This window comes from Phalangium opilio, unplaced genomic scaffold (assembly GCF_054372755.1).
Source record: "Phalangium opilio isolate 3A_F unplaced genomic scaffold, DU_Popi_V2 ptg000118l_1, whole genome shotgun sequence".
NCBI lineage: Eukaryota > Metazoa > Arthropoda > Arachnida > Opiliones > Phalangiidae > Phalangium > Phalangium opilio.
In genome coordinates this window covers 1,242,785-1,261,813 of record NW_028324211.1, presented here as the reverse complement: position 1 = coordinate 1,261,813, position 19,029 = coordinate 1,242,785, and the positions used below count along the sequence as shown (strand labels likewise).

Genomic DNA, 19,029 nt, shown 5'->3' with positions numbered 1-19,029 from the left:
AGAGCTAGGGCTTTCACGGGGTTATAATACAAAGCTTCGAGAGCTAGGGCTTTCACAGGGTTATAATACAAAGCTTCAAGAGCTAGGGCTTTCACAGGGTTAAAATACAAAGCTTCAAGAGCTAGGGCTTTCACAGGGTAATAATACAAAGCTTCGAGAGCTAGGATTTCACAGGGTTAAAATACAAAGCTTCGAGAGCTAGGGCTTTCACAGGGTTTTAATACAAAGCTTCAAGAGCAAGGGCTTTCACAGGGTTAAAATACAAAGCTTCGAGAGCTAGGGCTTTCACAGGGTTATAATACAAAGCTTCAAGAGCTAGGGCTTTCACAGGGTTATAATACAAAGCTTCAAGAGCTAGGGCTTTCACAGGGTTATAATACAAAGCTTCGAGAGCAAGATCTTTCACAGGGTTATAATACAAAGCTTCGAGAGCTAGGGCTTTCACAGGGTTAAAATACAAAGCTTCGAGAGCTAGGACTTTCACAGGGTTATAATACAAAGCTTCTACAGCTAGGACTTTCACAGGGTTATAATACAAAGCTTCTACAGCTAGGACTTTCACAGGGTTATAATACAAAGCTTCTACAGCTAGAACATTCACAGGGTTATAATACAAAGCTTCGAGAGCTAGGTCTTTCACAGGGTTATAATACAAAGCTTCAAGAGCTAGGGCTTTCACAGGGTTAAAATACAAAGCTTCGAGAGCTAGGACTTTCACAGGGTTATAATACAAAGCTTCTACAGCTAGGACTTTCACAGGGTTATAATACAAAGCTTCTACAGCTAGGACTTTCACAGGGTTATAATACAAAGCTTCTACAGCTAGGACATTCACAGGGTTATAATACAAAGCTTCGAGAGCTAGGGCTTTCACAGGGTTATAATACAAAGCTTCGAGACGTAGGACTTACACAGGGTTATAAGACAAAGCTTCGAGAGCTAGGGCTTTCACAGGATTATAATACAAAGCTTCAAGAGCTAGGGCTTTCACAGGGTTAAAATACAAAGCTTCGAGAGCTAGGACTTTCACAGGGTTATAATACAAAGCTTCTACAGCTAGGACTTTCACGGGGTTATAATACAAAGCTTCTACAGCTAGGACTTTCACAGGGTTATAATACAAAGCTTCTACAGCTAGGACTTTCACAGGGTTATAATACAAAGCTTCGAGAGATAGGACTTTCACAGGGTTATAATAATAATCTTCGAGAGCTAGGGCTTTCACGGGGTTATAATACAAAGCTTCGAGAGCTAGGGCTTTCACAGGGTTAAAATACAAAGCTTCGAGAGCTAGGGCTTTCACAGGGTTATAATACAAAGCTTCGAGAGCTAGGATTTCACAGGGTTATAATACAATGCTTCGAGAGCTAGGACTTTCACAGGGTTATAATACAAAGCTTCGAGAGCTAGGGCTTTCACAGGGTTATAATACAAAGCTTCGAGAGCTAGGACTTTCACAGGGTTATAATACAAAGCTTCGAGAGCTAGGACTTTCACAGGGTTATAATACAAAGCTTCGAGAGCTAGGACTTTCACAGGGTTATAATACAAAGCTTCCAGAGCTAGGGCTTTCACAGGGTTTTAATACAAAGCTTCAAGAGCTAGGGCTTTCACAGGGTTATAATACAAAGCTTCAAGAGCTAGGGCTTTCACAGGGTTATAATACAAAGCTTCAAGAGCTAGGACTTTCACAGGGTTAAAATACAAAGCTTCGAGAGCTAGGACTTTCACAGGGTTATAATACAAAGCTTCTACAGCTAGGACTTTCACAGGGTTATAATACAAAGTTTCTACAGCTAGGACTCTCACAGGGTTATAATACAAAGCTTCGAGAGCTAGGACTTCCACAGGGTTATAATACAAATCTTCGAGAGCTAGGGCTTTCACGGGGTTATAATACAAATCTTCGAGAGCTAGGGCTTTCACAGGGTTATAATACAAAGCTTAAAGTGCTAGGGCTTTCACAGGGTTATAATACAAAGCTTAAAGAGCTAGGGCTTTCACAGGGTTAAAATACAAAGCTTCGAGAGCTAGGGCTTTCACAGGGTTATAATACAAAGCTTCGAGAGCTAGGGCTTTCACAGGGTTATAATACAAAGCTTCAAGAGCTAGGACTTTCACAGGGTTATAATACAAAGCTTCTACAGCTAGGACTTTCACAGGGTTATAATACAAAGCTTCTACAGCTAGGACTTTCACAGGGTTATAATACAAAGCTTCGAGAGCTAGGGCTTTCACAGGGTTATAATACAAAGCTTCAAGAGCTAGGGCTTTCACAGGGTTAAAATACAAAGCTTCAAGAGCTAGGGCTTTCACAGGGTAATAATACAAAGCTTCGAGAGCTAGGATTTCACAGGGTTAAAATACAAAGCTTCGAGAGCTAGGGCTTTCACAGGGTTTTAATACAAAGCTTCAAGAGCAAGGGCTTTCACAGGGTTAAAATACAAAGCTTCGAGAGCTAGGGCTTTCACAGGGTTATAATACAAAGCTTCAAGAGCTAGGGCTTTCACAGGGTTATAATACAAAGCTTCAAGAGCTAGGGCTTTCACAGGGTTATAATACAAAGCTTCGAGAGCAAGGGCTTTCACAGGGTTATAATACAAAGCTTCGAGAGCTAGGGCTTTCACAGGGTTAAAATACAAAGCTTCGAGAGCTAGGACTTTCACAGGGTTATAATACAAAGCTTCTACAGCTAGGACTTTCACAGAGTTATAATACAAAGCTTCTACAGCTAGGACTTTCACAGTGTTATAATACAAAGCTTCTACAGCTAGAACATTCACAGGGTTATAATACAAAGCTTCGAGAGCTAGGTCTTTCACAGGGTTATAATACAAAGCTTCAAGAGCTAGCGCTTTCACAGGGTTAAAATACAAAGCTTCGAGAGCTAGGACTTTCACAGGGTTATAATACAAAGCTTCTACAGCTAGGACTTTCACAGGGTTATAATACAAAGCTTCTACAGCTAGGACTTTCACAGGGTTATAATACAAAGCTTCTACAGCTAGGACATTCACAGGGTTATAATACAAAGCTTCGAGAGCTAGGGCTTTCACAGGGTTATAATACAAAGCTTCGAGACGTAGGACTTACACAGGGTTATAATACAAAGCTTCGAGAGCTAGGGCTTTCACAGGATTATAATACAAAGCTTCAAGAGCTAGGGCTTTCACAGGGTTAAAATACAAAGCTTCGAGAGCTAGGACTTTCACAGGGTTATAATACAAAGCTTCTACAGCTAGGACTTTCACGGGGTTATAATACAAAGCTTCTACAGCTAGGACTTTCACAGGGTTATAATACAAAGCTTCTACAGCTAGGACTTTCACAGGGTTATAATACAAATCTTCGAGAGCTAGGGCTTTCACGGGGTTATAATACAAAGCTTCGAGAGCTAGGGCTTTCACAGGGTTATAATACAAAGCTTCAAGAGCTAGGGCTTTCACAGGGTAATAATACAAAGCTTCGAGAGCTAGGATTTCACAGGGTTAAAATACAAAGCTTCGAGAGCTAGGGCTTTCACAGGGTTTTAATACAAAGCTTCAAGAGCAAGGGCTTTCACAGGGTTAAAATACAAAGCTTCGAGAGCTAGGGCTTTCACAGGGTTATAATACAAAGCTTCAAGAGCTAGGGCTTTCACAGGGTTATAATACAAAGCTTCAAGAGCTAGGGCTTTCACAGGGTTATAATACAAAGCTTCGAGAGCAAGATCTTTCACAGGGTTATAATACAAAGCTTCGAGAGCTAGGGCTTTCACAGGGTTAAAATACAAAGCTTCGAGAGCTAGGACTTTCACAGGGTTATAATACAAAGCTTCTACAGCTAGGACTTTCACAGGGTTATAATACAAAGCTTCTACAGCTAGGACTTTCACAGGGTTATAATACAAAGCTTCTACAGCTAGAACATTCACAGGGTTATAATACAAAGCTTCGAGAGCTAGGTCTTTCACAGGGTTATAATACAAAGCTTCAAGAGCTAGGGCTTTCACAGGGTTAAAATACAAAGCTTCGAGAGCTAGGACTTTCACAGGGTTATAATACAAAGCTTCTACAGCTAGGACTTTCACAGGGTTATAATACAAAGCTTCTACAGCTAGGACTTTCACAGGGTTATAATACAAAGCTTCTACAGCTAGGACATTCACAGGGTTATAATACAAAGCTTCGAGAGCTAGGGCTTTCACAGGGTTATAATACAAAGCTTCGAGACGTAGGACTTACACAGGGTTATAAGACAAAGCTTCGAGAGCTAGGGCTTTCACAGGATTATAATACAAAGCTTCAAGAGCTAGGGCTTTCACAGGGTTAAAATACAAAGCTTCGAGAGCTAGGACTTTCACAGGGTTATAATACAAAGCTTCTACAGCTAGGACTTTCACGGGGTTATAATACAAAGCTTCTACAGCTAGGACTTTCACAGGGTTATAATACAAAGCTTCTACAGCTAGGACTTTCACAGGGTTATAATAATAATCTTCGAGAGCTAGGGCTTTCACGGGGTTATAATACAAAGCTTCGAGAGCTAGGGCTTTCACAGGGTTAAAATACAAAGCTTCGAGAGCTAGGGCTTTCACAGGGTTATAATACAAAGCTTCGAGAGCTAGGATTTCACAGGGTTATAATACAATGCTTCGAGAGCTAGGACTTTCACAGGGTTATAATACAAAGCTTCGAGAGCTAGGGCTTTCACAGGGTTATAATACAAAGCTTCGAGAGCTAGCATTTTCACAGGGTTATAATACAAAGCTTCGAGAGCTAGGACTTTCACAGGGTTATAATACAAAGCTTCGAGAGCTAGGGCTTTCACAGGGTTTTAATACAAAGCTTCAAGAGCTAGGGCTTTCACAGGGTTATAATACAAAGCTTCAAGAGCTAGGGCTTTCACAGGGTTATAATACAAAGCTTCAAGAGCTAGGACTTTCACAGGGTTAAAATACAAAGCTTCGAGAGCTAGGACTTTCACAGGGTTATAATACAAAGCTTCCACAGCTAGGACTTTCACAGGGTTATAATACAAAGTTTCTACAGCTAGGACTTTCACAGGGTTATAATACAAAGCTTCGAGAGCTAGGACTTCCACAGGGTTATAATACAAATCTTCGAGAGCTAGGGCTTTCACGGGGTTATAATACAAATCTTCGAGAGCTAGGGCTTTCACAGGGTTATAATACAAAGCTTAAAGTGCTAGGGCTTTCACAGGGTTATAATACAAAGCTTAAAGAGCTAGGGCTTTCACAGGGTTAAAATACAAAGCTTCGAGAGCTAGGGCTTTCACAGGGTTATAATACAAAGCTTCGAGAGCTAGGGCTTTCACAGGGTTATAATACAAAGCTTCAAGAGCTAGGACTTTCACAGGGTTATAATACAAAGCTTCTACAGCTAGGACTTTCACAGGGTTATAATACAAAGCTTCTACAGCTAGGACTTTCACAGGGTTATAATACAAAGCTTCGAGAGCTAGGGCTTTCACAGGGTTATAATACAAAGCTTCAAGAGCTAGGGCTTTCACAGGGTTAAAATACAAAGCTTCAAGAGCTAGGGCTTTCACAGGGTAATAATACAAAGCTTCGAGAGCTAGGATTTCACAGGGTTAAAATACAAAGCTTCAAGAGCAAGGACTTTCACAGGGTTATAATACAAAGCTTCAAGAGCTAGGGCTTTCACAGGGTTTTAATACAAAGCTTCAAGAGCAAGGGCTTTCACAGGGTTAAAATACAAAGCTTCGAGAGCTAGGGCTTTCACAGGGTTATAATACAAAGCTTCAAGAGCTAGGGCTTTCACAGGGTTATAATACAAAGCTTCAAGAGCTAGGGCTTTCACAGGGTTATAATACAAAGCTTCGAGAGCAAGGGCTTTCACAGGGTTATAATACAAAGCTTCGAGAGCTAGGGCTTTCACAGGGTTAAAATACAAAGCTTCGAGAGCTAGGACTTTCACAGGGTTATAATACAAAGCTTCTACAGCTAGGACTTTCACAGGGTTATAATACAAAGCTTCTACAGCTAGGACTTTCACAGGGTTATAATACAAAGCTTCTACAGCTAGAACATTCACAGGGTTATAATACAAAGCTTCGAGAGCTAGGTCTTTCACAGGGTTATAATACAAAGCTTCAAGAGCTAGGGCTTTCACAGGGTTAAAATACAAAGCTTCGAGAGCTAGGACTTTCACAGGGTTATAATACAAAGCTTCTACAGCTAGGACTTTCACAGGGTTATAATACAAAGCTTCTACAGCTAGGACTTTCACAGGGTTATAATACAAAGCTTCTACAGCTAGGACATTCACAGGGTTATAATACAAAGCTTCGAGAGCTAGGGCTTTCACGGGGTTATAATACAAAGCTTCGAGAGCTAGGACTTTCACAGGGTTATAATACAAAGCTTCTACAGCTAGGACTTTCACAGGGTTATAATACAAAGCTTCTACAGCTAGGACATTCACAGGGTTATAATACAAAGCTTCGAGAGCTAGGGCTTTCACAGGATTATAATACAAAGCTTCAAGAGCTAGGGCTTTCACAGGGTTAAAATACAAAGCTTCGAGAGCTAGGACTTTCACAGGGTTATAATACAAAGCTTCTACAGCTAGGACTTTCACGGGGTTATAATACAAAGCTTCTACAGCTAGGACTTTCACAGGGTTATAATACAAAGCTTCTACAGCTAGGACTTTCACAGGGTTATAATACAAATCTTCGAGAGCTAGGGCTTTCACGGGGTTATAATACAAAGCTTCGAGAGCTAGGGCTTTCACAGGGTTATAATACAAAGCTTCAAGAGCTAGGGCTTTCACAGGGTAATAATACAAAGCTTCGAGAGCTAGGATTTCACAGGGTTAAAATACAAAGCTTCGAGAGCTAGGGCTTTCACAGGGTTTTAATACAAAGCTTCAAGAGCAAGGGCTTTCACAGGGTTAAAATACAAAGCTTCGAGAGCTAGGGCTTTCACAGGGTTATAATACAAAGCTTCAAGAGCTAGGGCTTTCACAGGGTTATAATACAAAGCTTCAAGAGCTAGGGCTTTCACAGGGTTATAATACAAAGCTTCGAGAGCAAGATCTTTCACAGGGTTATAATACAAAGCTTCGAGAGCTAGGGCTTTCACAGGGTTAAAATACAAAGCTTCGAGAGCTAGGACTTTCACAGGGTTATAATACAAAGCTTCTACAGCTAGGACTTTCACAGGGTTATAATACAAAGCTTCTACAGCTAGGACTTTCACAGGGTTATAATACAAAGCTTCTACAGCTAGAACATTCACAGGGTTATAATACAAAGCTTCGAGAGCTAGGTCTTTCACAGGGTTATAATACAAAGCTTCAAGAGCTAGGGCTTTCACAGGGTTAAAATACAAAGCTTCGAGAGCTAGGACTTTCACAGGGTTATAATACAAAGCTTCTACAGCTAGGACTTTCACAGGGTTATAATACAAAGCTTCTACAGCTAGGACTTTCACAGGGTTATAATACAAAGCTTCTACAGCTAGGACATTCACAGGGTTATAATACAAAGCTTCGAGAGCTAGGGCTTTCACAGGGTTATAATACAAAGCTTCGAGACGTAGGACTTACACAGGGTTATAAGACAAAGCTTCGAGAGCTAGGGCTTTCACAGGATTATAATACAAAGCTTCAAGAGCTAGGGCTTTCACAGGGTTAAAATACAAAGCTTCGAGAGCTAGGACTTTCACAGGGTTATAATACAAAGCTTCTACAGCTAGGACTTTCACGGGGTTATAATACAAAGCTTCTACAGCTAGGACTTTCATAGGGTTATAATACAAAGCTTCTACAGCTAGGACTTTCACAGGGTTATAATAATAATCTTCGAGAGCTAGGGCTTTCACGGGGTTATAATACAAAGCTTCGAGAGCTAGGGCTTTCACAGGGTTAAAATACAAAGCTTCGAGAGCTAGGGCTTTCACAGGGTTATAATACAAAGCTTCGAGAGCTAGGATTTCACAGGGTTATAATACAATGCTTCGAGAGCTAGGACTTTCACAGGGTTATAATACAAAGCTTCGAGAGCTAGGGCTTTCACAGGGTTATAATACAAAGCTTCGAGAGCTAGCATTTTCACAGGGTTATAATACAAAGCTTCGAGAGCTAGGGCTTTCACAGGGTTTTAATACAAAGCTTCAAGAGCTAGGGCTTTCACAGGGTTATAATACAAAGCTTCAAGAGCTAGGGCTTTCACAGGGTTATAATACAAAGCTTCAAGAGCTAGGACTTTCACAGGGTTAAAATACAAAGCTTCGAGAGCTAGGACTTTCACAGGGTTATAATACAAAGCTTCCACAGCTAGGACTTTCACAGGGTTATAATACAAAGTTTCTACAGCTAGGACTTTCACAGGGTTATAATACAAAGCTTCGAGAGCTAGGACTTCCACAGGGTTATAATACAAATCTTCGAGAGCTAGGGCTTTCACGGGGTTATAATACAAATCTTCGAGAGCTAGGGCTTTCACAGGGTTATAATACAAAGCTTAAAGTGCTAGGGCTTTCACAGGGTTATAATACAAAGCTTAAAGAGCTAGGGCTTTCACAGGGTTAAAATACAAAGCTTCGAGAGCTAGGGCTTTCACAGGGTTATAATACAAAGCTTCGAGAGCTAGGGCTTTCACAGGGTTATAATACAAAGCTTCAAGAGCTAGGACTTTCACAGGGTTATAATACAAAGCTTCTACAGCTAGGACTTTCACAGGGTTATAATACAAAGCTTCTACAGCTAGGACTTTCACAGGGTTATAATACAAAGCTTCGAGAGCTAGGGCTTTCACAGGGTTATAATACAAAGCTTCAAGAGCTAGGGCTTTCACAGGGTTAAAATACAAAGCTTCAAGAGCTAGGGCTTTCACAGGGTAATAATACAAAGCTTCGAGAGCTAGGATTTCACAGGGTTAAAATACAAAGCTTCAAGAGCAAGGACTTTCACAGGGTTATAATACAAAGCTTCAAGAGCTAGGGCTTTCACAGGGTTTTAATACAAAGCTTCAAGAGCAAGGGCTTTCACAGGGTTAAAATACAAAGCTTCGAGAGCTAGGGCTTTCACAGGGTTATAATACAAAGCTTCAAGAGCTAGGGCTTTCACAGGGTTATAATACAAAGCTTCAAGAGCTAGGGCTTTCACAGGGTTATAATACAAAGCTTCGAGAGCAAGGGCTTTCACAGGGTTATAATACAAAGCTTCGAGAGCTAGGGCTTTCACAGGGTTAAAATACAAAGCTTCGAGAGCTAGGACTTTCACAGGGTTATAATACAAAGCTTCTACAGCTAGGACTTTCACAGGGTTATAATACAAAGCTTCTACAGCTAGGACTTTCACAGGGTTATAATACAAAGCTTCTACAGCTAGAACATTCACAGGGTTATAATACAAAGCTTCGAGAGCTAGGTCTTTCACAGGGTTATAATACAAAGCTTCAAGAGCTAGGGCTTTCACAGGGTTAAAATACAAAGCTTCGAGAGCTAGGACTTTCACAGGGTTATAATACAAAGCTTCTACAGCTAGGACTTTCACAGGGTTATAATACAAAGCTTCTACAGCTAGGACTTTCACAGGGTTATAATACAAAGCTTCTACAGCTAGGACATTCACAGGGTTATAATACAAAGCTTCGAGAGCTAGGGCTTTCACGGGGTTATAATACAAAGCTTCGAGAGCTAGGACTTTCACAGGGTTATAATACAAAGCTTCTACAGCTAGGACTTTCACAGGGTTATAATACAAAGCTTCTACAGCTAGGACATTCACAGGGTTATAATACAAAGCTTCGAGAGCTAGGGCTTTCACAGGGTTATAATACAAAGCTTCGAGACGTAGGACTTACACAGGGTTATAAGACAAAGCTTCGAGAGCTAGGGCTTTCACAGGATTATAATACAAAGCTTCAAGAGCTAGGGCTTTCACAGGGTTAAAATACAAAGCTTCGAGAGCTAGGACTTTCACAGGGTTATAATACAAAGCTTCTACAGCTAGGACTTTCACGGGGTTATAATACAAAGCTTCTACAGCTAGGACTTTCACAGGGTTATAATACAAAGCTTCTACAGCTAGGACTTTCACAGGGTTATAATACAAAGCTTCGAGAGCTAGGACTTTCACAGGGTTATAATAATAATCTTCGAGAGCTAGGGCTTTCACGGGGTTATAATACAAAGCTTCGAGAGCTAGGGCTTTCACAGGGTTAAAATACAAAGCTTCGAGAGCTAGGGCTTTCACAGGGTTATAATACAAAGCTTCGAGAGCTAGGATTTCACAGGGTTATAATACAATGCTTCGAGAGCTAGGACTTTCACAGGGTTATAATACAAAGCTTCGAGAGCTAGGGCTTTCACAGGGTTATAATACAAAGCTTCGAGAGCTAGCACTTTCACAGGGTTATAATACAAAGCTTCGAGAGCTAGGACTTTCACAGGGTTATAATACAAAGCTTCGAGAGCTAGGACTTTCACAGGGTTATAATACAAAGCTTCGAGAGCTAGGGCTTTCACAGGGTTTTAATACAAAGCTTCAAGAGCTAGGGCTTTCACAGGGTTATAATACAAAGCTTCAAGAGCTAGGGCTTTCACAGGGTTATAATACAAAGCTTCAAGAGCTAGGGCTTTCACAGGGTTATAATACAAAGCTTCGAGAGCTAGGACTTTCACAGGGTTATAATACAAAGCTTCTACAGCTAGGACTTTCACAGGGTTATAATACAAAGTTTCTACAGCTAGGACTTTCACAGGGTTATAATACAAAGCTTCGAGAGCTAGGACTTCCACAGGGTTATAATACAAATCTTCGAGAGCTAGGGCTTTCACGGGGTTATAATACAAATCTTCGAGAGCTAGGGCTTTCACAGGGTTATAATACAAAGCTTAAAGTGCTAGGGCTTTCACAGGGTTATAATACAAAGCTTAAAGAGCTAGGGCTTTCACAGGGTTAAAATACAAAGCTTCGAGAGCTAGGGCTTTCACAGGGTTATAATACAAAGCTTCGAGAGCTAGGGCTTTCACAGGGTTATAATACAAAGCTTCAAGAGCTAGGACTTTCACAGGGTTATAATACAAAGCTTCTACAGCTAGGACCTTCACAGGGTTATAATACAAAGCTTCTACAGCTAGGACTTTCACAGGGTTATAATACAAAGCTTCGAGAGCTAGGACTTCCACAGGGTTTTAATACAAATCTTCGAGAGCTAGGGCTTTCACGGGGTTATAATACAAAGCTTCGAGAGCTAGGGCTTTCACAGGGTTATAATACAAAGCTTCAAGAGCTAGGGCTTTCACAGGGTTAAAATACAAAGCTTCGAGAGCTAGGGCTTTTACAGGGTTATAATACAAAGCTTCGAGAGCTAGGATTTCACAGGGTTATAATACAAAGCTTCGAGAGCTAGGACTTTCACAGGGTTATAATACAAAGCTTCGAGAGCTAGGACTTTCACAGGGTTATAATTCAAAGCTTCTACAGCTAGGACTTTCACAGGGTTATAATACAAAGCTTCTACAGCTAGGATTTTCACAGGGTTATAATACAAAGCTTCTACAGCTAGGACTTTCACAAGGTTATAATACAAAGCTTCTACAGCTAGGAAGTTCACCAACCATAACGATATACTAAACTTCTACAGCTATTTCTTTTTAACGAAACATATTCCTTTATGATACGAATAGTACGATTCTCTGTAAGAGGCCTCGAATCTGTCTTGAAAAAGTTTGTTTCCGAACGCTAAATCTAACTGGCAATGATAGTCAGTTGAAATTTTCTCTTCAAGACCCGGCAGAAGAGACATGTTAAAAGAATCAAAGAACATTTTCAGGGCCGTTTTACTTTTTTAGAATTTTATTTTAAAATCTCCAACTACAACTGTTGGAACAGAGGCATCGTATCTAATATCGAATAAAGGATTAAAATCCTCAAAAACTGATCTCAAACTCGCTCCGGGCGATTTGTACAACAAAACAACAGCCATCGGTTCATTTTCAATGGAAACATCCAACCAGCAACGTTCCACATGCGAACTTCTGAAAGGTCTATCGATTCGCAAAACCCTATTATCCAAATCCTTAACTACATTTTCGGGTGTGTCTTTTAAATAAATGGAAGAACCAAACGCAATTCTACGTGCCCTTCTTGGCAGATAAATACCGCCCACTTCCTTAAAGGATGGCACACTAAAATCATCGGTATCTTTCTTCCACGTTTCAACAAAGCATATTAACTGGGCAATTTTTATTACCGTGTCTGCTAAAATATCTTCGAAATGCGCGTTTAAGGACTGCACATTATGAACATAAATGTAAACCCGTTCGTTCAAAAACGGTAATACAATACTCTACGTATCCCGTAATCTTTTAAGTTCCAATTCTACTTGATTGTTTTTAGGAGCATTTGGAACTTGAAATTTACCCTCAATATTCAAACCGGAGGCGTTTCTCGCCCTACTGCAAGCAACATATAAATGAGTTCTCTCTAATTTCTTTCTGGGATTACAATGCACTACTACGGACGAGTATGTATCGCCTTGACTCTTGTGTATCGTAATAGCCTCAGAAATGACCAAAGGAAACTGTCTCCTAGAGACTTGAGACATTATTTTGCCTCCATTTTCTACTAAATGCCTTAATAACCAAGTCCTGTTATAGTTATTCTGCTCGTACAATCCAAGACACTTTTGTCTCAAACACTTCCCAACATTAGCATCAGCAAACTCAATCCAAACCCTGAACGGAATTTGTTCCCCGAGCCTATTTTTACCGTACTCTATCTTCCTTAACCAACCTGTCGCACCATTCGTAAGTCCATCAGACGTATCGACATTGTTAGTCATCATATATCTCGCACCGCAGGCGAGTGTTAGTTCTTTAGGAAGACCATACGTATCAGACGTTGCTAACGTTTGAATTTGGGAAAGAATGTTACTTTTAACTTCGCTACTAAGATCACCATTTACAACATCTACTGAAAATGAAATACACTTTTCCGTACTCATTTTTAACGGAAAAACTCTCTTGGTTAAATTGGTTCACTTCAACGTTAGTAGGGAAAAGATGTATCGCTTCTTTTGGCGGTACACGCTCTCTGTTTACTTCCAAACTTACGAATAAGTCAATATCATCCTGATTCATAGTTCCCACAGACATTCTATTCAAAGCTTCCGCAAACCTCTTATCATCTTTTTGCCTCATAATTTCTTCAAGCTCACTAAATTGGAATTCCTCCCATATTGGGTTACCAATTAAAGACGCATATGGATTGTCACTATCACTTTGACTTTGAAAAGCGAAATGATCCCGGACGGGTCTAAGTTGGTTAAAATCTCCAACTAAAAGTACAGACACACCACCAAAGTAATCTGGGCAACCCATTATCTCTTGCATTCTCGAGTTAACTCGGTTAAAAACCTTCGCACCAACCATTGATATTTCGTCAATAATTAACAACTTCACTTGACCATACATCTATCTACAATTGTGAAGAGTTTCACTTTCTAATCTGGAAATGTTTCCGGCAAATTGACTAACGGGTAGACAAAAGGTACTATGCAAAGTCGCCCCACCTATATTAAAGGCAGCCTTGCCCGTAGGTGCGCATCGCAGAACTTGAACCTCCGAGGGATTAGACCCTGGTTGCTTATTGTAAAATCTAGTAACAGATTCAAATATGGCACTTATCAAAACACTTTTCCCAACACCAGCGCCTCCTGTAACAAATAGCCGTAAAGCCGTTTCTTTGCACTTTAAATGGTGTAGAACTTCATAAAATATTTCTTTCTGTTTCAAATTTAGCTTTCTAACAAGGGCATTGTATTCTGAATCATTAACTAACGTGACTGATGGAGCAACAGTTTTTTCCGCATTACCATCAAGAATATCTCTGTTAATAATTCCTACTGCCTCTTCCACTGAATTAATTAGAAATTCAGAATCTTCAACAATTAAAGACCTATCTATTTCATTTTGATGTTCCAATTCAGGTTGGATATTAGTAAGATCAGCTTCAATCGCTTCACTTTCCAAGTCTCTCACAGCCTGTTCAATAGCTGCTTCGTCAATTTCATTATGAAATTCTTTTCTAGATTCCGTTATAGTCTCAAGTCTAAGCTCATACTCAGATTTTACATCCTTTGTCAAAATATCTCTACTCTCATCACGCCAAGGCGAGAATAACATGACTTGTTCACGATAAAACTGCTCAGGATCTTTCACTAAATTGAATCTACGATACCGTATAATTTTAGAATGACCACGTTTTCTAATGAACCCTGAATCATTTTTCAGTTTTAACCATTTACCACATTGAACTTCATCGCTCTCACCGTCATCAATATGACTTTTGGAAAATTCATACCAAGCCGCAAATTGAGCTAACGGTACTGCCTCTAAATCATCTGGCCTTTGAACATAGTGGTCTAACATTCCAGAAGCGAAAACATCCATACTATCTTTGGACAATTGTTCAAGCTCAACTTTGCATTTGAGAATATGAACACGATTTTCGGGCACATTTGTGTTAACATAAATGCAAGCCCGACTACACCTGGAGACTAGAATTTGTAAAGCACTATAAGCCGCTTCCTGCGCGCTTACCTCGTGCGCGTTAAAAAACTGAGTAGCAATCACCTTCAAATTTTGCTTCACCGTGCATTTATCTGACTGCGCTCGTTTAGCAGCTTCACGCAGAAGCATTGACATACCACGCTGAGATTTCCCTATATAAGACACGATATACATAACCAGAGCGTAAGGATCAAGTACAAACTGAATGTCCATATTCGCTTGCCAGAGGCGCAAAGTACACGGGTTGTACGGATTAACTCTAGTATCTTTAGGGTGTCTTTTAATAAAACCACTTTCCTTTTAAGGTCATACGTAATGGCTTTAATATATTCATCTTCAGTAAATCGCAACTTTTCCAACAACTCCTCAAAACTATCTACCCATAATTCTTTTTCTTTTGATTGAAAAAGCTCACGCAATTTAATGGAATTGTTCTTACACTTAAGTTCTTCGTCAAGACTACCCGGTTCTCTTAAACTCGGATCATAAATAATAGTTCTAGGCATGGGAGGAAATGGAATTCCAAAACGACAAACTGAACTATTATTAACCTTCTTCCGACACGTTGTCGTGTGTTTATGCATTTGCAATGACGTTAACAAATCCCCATTATCATCGTTCAATTTTCCAGCGCAAGAAATAACTTTATCAGTATATTCCTCTACCTCTATAACATTTGACAAGTCATCTTTAAGCTTAGGCGCATCTTTAACCCATATCAGCCCATGTTGATGAGGATAGACTCTTTGCTGTATTTCAACCCTGAAGTAATAATCTTCAAAAACACCAAGAGGGCCTAGCTTTTGCAGAGCTTTAAGAAGAGCCCGAAAACGGTGGTCACAATATCTAGCACAAGTAACAGGATCATCCTGAATCAACTTTGCCTTTTCCGAAAAACTTAAATTTCTAATATCGTCATTCACTAAACGATCCTGACCAGAAGTTACCCTTAGTATGTTCAAAAGCTCAGGCCATTTGCCTTCTGCAGCTGAAAACGTTATAAAAAAGGTAGCCGTACCAAGCTGCCTAATCATAGCCATCAACTCTTTCTGCCTATGCTGCCAATATGATGGCGATGACTGCAAATTTTCCAATACTCTAAAACCATCATCCTGCTTAATAATTGAATCGAGTGCACCAGCAGACGATAAAAACCCAGAAGTGTAGTTTGAGCCATCTTTTCTCTTGGTTTTTCTCATACAAACTTGTATGGAATCTCTAACTTTCATAGTTTCCAACTTAACAAAAGTGTAAAACAATTTAGACGGATTTTTAGCACAACGCCTATCAACATTACGAAGTTCCCACTTGGCAATGTCCCCAAAACTACCTTTAACTTTAAGGTCTCTCTTCTGACCCACATAAATACTGGGGAATGACAATTCCTCCGCGTCCTCGTCATAGAATAAAGACATTGGAGTTTGACCTTCACCAGGAACAAACTTAACATGCATGGTATTAGTTGGCAAAAAAATCAGACAGTGACACTAACAACGTGTCTTGATTCCCAACAGGGACTGAATTAACTTCGTTAGGCTCATTCCACAGATCATCGCTATCATTATCATTCTCTAAATTCACTGGCCCTACTGGGTCTTCCCTTAATGTATCACCTTGGTTTAACTGACGGTCATTTTCGTCATCAATAAATTCAAGTTCTTCTGGAATTGGATCTAATATATCAACTCTTACAGATATTCCGTGTTTAATATACAACGGTGTTTCCTCAAAAACCTTAAGAGCTTCGTGCATTTTTTTCGGCCTAACAGTTTCATACAAATAGGGTGTATTATATTGCATTCTCCTCATAAACTCAATTTGAATAGTATCTATTTCACGAGGTAACCGTGGTAACACTGACACTGTAGACTCTACATTTATAGGAACGTTGACCACGTTTCCCTTAATCCCCCTTTGTTGATCACAACCTAACCTTCTTATTTGCATAAAAGGTATTCTTGGCGAAATCATTCTTTCCTCCGAATTGGACAAATTAACTAGTTCTGCCGGAATTTCAGGGAACTCAAATCCATTTTCTCTGGAAAACTTGGTGATTTCGTTCTTTTTCACAGCTTTATTATAAGTACTACATAAAAATACTTTGTCACCTAATTCACGACCGTGAATCCCAGGAACAGCCAAAAGCACTGTAGACTTAACAAAGCTACCCGATGCCTTAGAAAACAAGATGGCCCCGGCCAGATTATGCTTTCGCTGCGCCCTCTAGCGGCTAAAACTGATACGACCCCGGAAATTTTATTTTGCGTTATTCTTTTCTTATTTATTAAATATCCTTTCGATTATGAATGAAATTAATTTAGTGTGATTTTGTTTTCACATAAACATTAATGATAACTTTATTTTTAAAACAAATGTTTTAAGAAAACTAATTAAGTACCGTTATTTGTTTTTATATTCGCATTATATTTTATTGCCGTTTGAAAAACTTAATGATAATTTTGACCAAACACTTTCCAAGATTATTTGATTGATTTTCAGTTTAATGAAATAAGTAACAAATTTCTGTCCTATGAACTGGAACAATTAACTTTAAGTTTTCTATTGCAAACCTAACAAAAGTAGGCTGCTAATATACATAACTGGGAAATAAAATTATTCAATGAATGTACGTTTAAACCAATATACAGCCATCGCATAGAGTTAGCCCCCAGTCATGTTGTATTGAAACTTGATGCTGTAGAAAATATAACCTAATGTGTAAAAATCATATATCAGCAGGTTTCTTTTTCAAAATTTTTAGATTATTTTCTTACTAATTGAAATTAATTAAAAATTAGTAGTTTTGAAATGCTTCCCTCGTTGGGGGGGCCTTGATTCTCTAATTTATAAAAAAAAAGTGTATTTGCAGTGTTTGCTCCTTTACAAGTATAATGTATTGTTGATCAGGTAATTTTACTTGCTTATGTTGTTTAATCTGGATTAATGTTGATGTTCCAGAATACGCGTGGGCCTCTTTTTTCTAGTATCTGAAACTTAAAAAGGGTGTCTTTCTCAAGGATCCCAAGCCTTATATGGGTTTCTTATTCTAGGTTCCCAAGCCAAATAGGGGTTTCTTTTACTGGGTTCCCAAGCCCACTGTTGATCTTGACAGTTGTACGTAGTGTAATCTGGATATTGTATATCGAGTAGTTTTATCTGGGTACCGTAGATCTCGTGGTTTCGTCCGGGTACCGTAGAACTCGTGGTTTCGTCCGGGTACCGTAGAACTCGTGGTTTCGTCCGGGTACCGTAGATCTCGTGGTTTCGTCCGGGTACCGTAGATCTCGTGGTTTCGTCCGGGTACCGTAGATCTCGTGGTTTCGTCCGGGTACCGTAGATCTCGTGGTTTCGTCCGGGTACCGTAGATCTCGTGGTTTCGTCCGGGTACCGTAGATCTCGTGGTTTCGTCCGGGTACCGTAGATCTCGTGGTTTCGTCCGGGTACCGTAGATCTCGTGGTTTCGTCCGGGTACCGTAGATCTCGTGGTTTCGTCCGGGTACCGTAGATCTCGTGGTTTCGTCCGGGTACCGTAGATCTCGTGGTTTCGTCCGGGTACCGTAGATCTCGTGGTTTCGTCCGGGTACCGTAGATCTCGTGGTTTCGTCCGGGTACCGTAGATCTCGTGGTTTCGTCCGGGTACCGTAGATCTCGTGGTTTCGTCCGGGTACCGTAGATCTCGTGGTTTCGTCCGGGTACCGTAGATCTCGTGGTTTCGTCCGGGTACCGTAGATCTCGTGGTTTCGTCCGGGTACCGTAGATCTCGTGGTTTCGTCCGGGTACCGTAGATCTCGTCGTTTCGTCCGGGTACCGTAGATCTCGTGGTTTCGTCCGGGTACCGTAGATCTCGTGGTTTCGTCCGGGAACCGTAGATCTCGTGGTTTCGTCCGGGTACCGTAGATCTCGTGGTTTCGTCCGGGTACCGTAGATCTCGTGGTTTCGTCCGGGTACCGTAGATCTCGTGGTTTCGTCCGGGTACCGTAGATCTCGTGGTTTCGTCCGGGTACCGTAGATCTCGTGGTTTCGTCCGGGTACCGTAGATCTCGTGGTTTCGTCCGGGTACCGTAGATCTCGTGGTTTCGTCCGGGTACCGTAGATCTCGTGGTTTCGTCCGGGTACCGTAGATCTCGTGGTTTCGTCCGGGTACCGTAGATCTCGTGGTTTCGTCCGGGTACCGTAGATCTCGTGGTTTCGTCCGGGTACCGTAGATCTCGTGGTTTCGTCCGGGTACCGTAGATCTCGTGGTTTCGTCCGGGTACCGTAGATCTCGTGGTTTCGTCCGGGTACCGTAGATCTCGTGGTTTCGTCCGGGTACCGTAGATCTCGTGGTTTCGTCCGGGTACCGTAGATCTCGTGGTTTCGTCCGGGTACCGTAGATCTCGTGGTTTCGTCCGGGTACCGTAGATCTCGTCGTTTCGTCCGGGTACCGTAGATCTCGTGGTTTCGTCCGGGTACCGTAGATCTCGTGGTTTCGTCCGGGAACC

The 19,029-nt window shown here is 40.7% G+C and overlaps 1 protein-coding gene across 1 annotated transcript in view; it reads left to right on the top strand.

Annotated features, from left to right (window-relative positions):
- LOC149623018 (uncharacterized) overlaps window positions 1-19,029 on the top strand; it is a 232,295-nt gene that overhangs the window by 76,260 nt on the left and 137,006 nt on the right. The gene's annotated exons all lie outside the window — the stretch shown is intronic.